We start from the raw sequence: 4,461 nt of genomic DNA on the forward strand, positions 1-4,461 counted from the left end.
TTCGGCATTTTAATTGTATCTTATGCATAATTTCTTCCCTTTTGAGGTAGATCAAGACTAGACATAAAGTTACAGGAGTCGTATCCATGTTGATTTCATTTCTAATACTCGTCTTACTTACAGGTGTACCCATAATTGTCGGTGAAAAACACAGATTGATATATTGTGAAAAATATGTTTCTTTTTTCTTGCTATATACTTATAATATGTTTAAAATAATAATAAAATAATCATTATTTTAAGGAAACATAAAACAATTGTGAGTATATTATTTGATATAGACGCAGTAGCAAGACACAAACACTTTTTTATCGTTTCTCTATTTGACACCGGGAATGGTTTCTGTAAAAAGGTCGCTTCGGTATCGGGGTTCGAGATAACAAGAGGGAATAAATCTGACACTTATTCGCCTTCAGGAAAACAAAATATCACTATGAACATTGACTGCCCGGGGACTGAGACTAATATTATCAGTTGGGTTGCTTGAAAAGATGTCGAATTATATGGCATCAATAACTAGGTCAATTTAGATACTGAGATTTATCAGTCTTTTATATATATATATATATATATATATATATATATATATATATATATATATATATATATATATATATAGATATTTGTCAAAGTAAACAGGGTTAATAGTAAAAACAACAGCAACTGGATGAAATAAATTCTATTCTTAGATACGGTAACTCAAATACTAACTATTAAGGCATATTATATATTAATATAGTTAGTATTTGAGTTATACACCAAACGAGCGAATACCAAATCTTCACCTTACAAAATCTTTTAGTAGACAGATCCCAAACAGAGCATTTAAAAAACATTAAAGCATACTTTAAGGTGTATGTTTTGTCACTATCGCACTAATTAATTTAAAGGAGACAAGAGATATTTTAGCTGAAAGTTTGCTTTAAATTATTTATGACTTCGAACAAATGTTCTTACTACCCTCAGAATGCTCGTCTCGTTCGAACGAAATGCGTTCGAACAGTTAGCTGTTGATGGCTCGGTATGCGGACTGTGTGTATTGGAGCTGGCCAAATAACAACCGACGCGTTTATTTACCACCATGACAGAAGCAGACGAGGGAAGCAAAACATCAAATCTGTGTCGCTATGCGCAAATAGAACACACGTAATAAATTAAATCTTATAATTTAAAATGTAATTTTCGGATTTCCAACAATGTTTGGTGTAAACATTACTCAAACGACGTAAGAATCATCTGGGAATGCTCTAACATCCCTCTTGCTTCGTGTTCGTATTGGTACAAATGCACCTTTAAGCCAATACAAACATAACTCTCTTTGTGTCGCTTCGCTACACAGCTAATGGTAGTATACTATATTTCAAAAGGATATGCGAAAATCTAGGTCAAACCAAAGAGGAAGAGTCGGCATTACATAAATCTTGGAGCATTTCATACGGAACCAATTTGTGGACGTTTTACGAGGAGAAGTTCTGCAATTACCGGCGATACTGCAGGTAAGTGTCGCTGAAACTACCGGGGACGCAATCCGACGATATTCAACTAAGTGCTTGTGGGACTGAGATTTTGAATTCCATCTAAAATTATCTTATATTAATTGAGGAAATTATGTCAGATACGTTTAAATGACTTGAATAATACCTAACAACAGTGTTAACTTCAAAAGAAGTGTATAGGTATATTTAGTACCTACTCTCAATCTAAATTATACAGAATTAATTCGGAAGCGTACAAACGATTTTAGCTGAATCGCAAACATTTCCAATTTAATATTGACATTGCAAATGTTGATTTACCAATAGCAATTTTTTTTTGTCATAAGTAACAAAACAGATGTTCTTTCGGATATATCTACTTTAAAATATGCCTGTGTGTATATCTATCTGATTAGTTATCTCACTAAATTATATGGTAATTAGCATAAACTAAACGTCTTCATGCTGAAAATTACTTATCTACACGCACCACACACGAATAATTCTCAATGGGCTGTTACTGCAAGTATCCCGTAATTCCCGTATATCCCGTAATTTATAGCTGACCACATTTCTCAATTTATGACGATCTATAAAAAAACAATTGTGAAATTCGAACAGTTAAGTGTTAGGTAAAAAGATGCGGTGATGGTACCTATGAGTATGTAAGTATAAAGCCGTGTGAATTCGAGCCGTATCGAAGTAGTTGTGTAGAACTAGCGAAGTGTAGAGGAGATATCCCAAGAAATATTCCTTGACTCGACTCAGGGCTAATAGCAATGGGTGTTTGCAATAAAAGTTTTACGGCCATTTCTGTTTCCAAGTATACCCGTTCCGGAAAACACGTGAAGGGTTTCAGAGAGAAATTACAACGTTTTTGTAAACAGTTTACTTAACCAAAAGTTTGTGGTTTTATACAGCGGGAACTAACTCAAGATTAAAAAACATTAACATTTTAAGAAACTATTTTTAATTCATTATTGAATTGGTCAACTACGTAATCTAAGCTGGTCAAGTGCCTGTCGGGCCTCGCGCAATCTTACGGTTTCGAAAGTGTGTCCTACAAATGTATACACACTGATATAACACACATATAACGGATAAAAATATACAATCTCCGTTAAATTACAGCTTTCTAGTACAAATAATACAAGTACAAATGAGCTAGAAAAATATTTTTTCCATCATCGCCTGACCGCAGAAAGAACTGGGAAACAACGTTTTCTTCTTGGACTAACCTGGTATGCACAACTGGTTTTATCATTTGAAATATGTTTCCCGAATTATTCCCATAATAGTCCGTTATAATAGCAATCCAGCTACAGAAGTCGTCGTATTGAAGGTGGTAAGTGAAGGTCTATAAAAATAAATTAACCAAAATAAAGCTTGTTTAAACAAGTTTAACAAAATATATAGCTCTTCTCCCAGCAGTACCCGTTGTCCTTAATTGTTTTTAAAATTAACTAAAAGAGCTGTATTTTTACATTAGCCATTAAAAATGAGAAAGAAAGAACTTACTAACACTATAGTGGCAAAATAAATAGTATATTTTTATGATTAAAATAGCCGCCCGTCCCGACTTCGCTCGGGCAATACATAATAAATTATACACCTAAACACTATCTATTGGCGAAAACCGCATGAAAAGCCGTGTCCCGAACAGATAAACAGACGCGGTAAAGGACTTTTTTTATAATACGTACGGAAAACGTACGTAGAATTAAAAGAAAGCTCGTTTCTGTGACATAGTCGAAGTCTACACCTCGCGCCTAGATTAGGTGTGTTGATTGGCAACTCAGTCGAGTGTGTTATTGCTAATACTGTTGTCAGATTTTTTATCCAAGTCGCCTTAAGGCACCTGACATGACTTTTAAGTCCTACCCCGCCATCTAGTGGCAAGTATGGTAATGGCAACAGATTATGGAGGAACATGTATAGTATGTTTCTTCTGGAAAACATACTATACCTGTTCCTCCATAATCTCACCTGTTTATAATATTGCCTTGAGCTTTCTTATTCCTTTACTTAAGTTGGTCATATTTAAATTTGCTTCAAGGAATTAAGAAAATCTGTTTACACAACTTCGAAGCTCAATTATCATTTAAACTTAATAGCCAACTTAATTTTGAATAGGTCTTAAGTCTTCAGCTATTGTATACACAATTGTTGCCAGCTAACTAGATTTCCACGGTAATTTGTGAGTAGAAACTTTAGCAGTTAATAATAACGACTTTTACAATCGAATTAATTACATATCTGTCTGTTAGAACAATAATTCCTAGTCGCCTAGGATACCTAGGTGCAAACACATTATCTAGGTAAAACCTTTAGGATGTATTTAACCTTCAGATGTTTGTGGTTTTTATGAAAATCGATATTATATTGTACATTCTTTGTAATATGACTTGTGATCCATTAGAATAGGGCCACGCCATCTCCTCCCGCAGATGTCGTACGTGTAAAGGATAAAAAGCCTTCACAGCTGATTGGCAACAACAGCATTCTCAAAGAAGGTTAACGAATAAAAGGCGGCTGGTCGTAAAACTTTTTTTTAACTTACTGAATTTTGAAGCGTTACGGCTGTGCGTGTGACCGATGGTACTTTTAAATATGACAAAGAGATATTCGATTTTTCATTAATATGGTAATCACTCACAGAAACAAATTTAGCTTCTAGAAGTATCTCTGGAGAAATATCTAGAGATTTGACAGTACTTACTATTTTAGCCATATTAGCATGTCATGCTTATCTACTTTCAACGTATAATGTAAGCTACTGTTAAAAACTGTTTAGCAATGTACCTATTTGTTGTTTTTTCCTTTTTCAAACAAAAAAGAAACATCGAACAGAACGTTATTTTAACTTGTACCTATTTGTTGTTTTTTCCTTTTTCAAACAAAAAAGAAACATCGAACAGAACGTTATTTTTTTCCATGGAAGAAAATCCCACAAAATATGAATGCAAATTGACATAAAAACCAAGAA

The sequence above is a fragment of the Plodia interpunctella genome, chromosome 7, assembly GCF_027563975.2.
Source record: "Plodia interpunctella isolate USDA-ARS_2022_Savannah chromosome 7, ilPloInte3.2, whole genome shotgun sequence".
NCBI classification, from domain to species: domain Eukaryota; kingdom Metazoa; phylum Arthropoda; class Insecta; order Lepidoptera; family Pyralidae; genus Plodia; species Plodia interpunctella.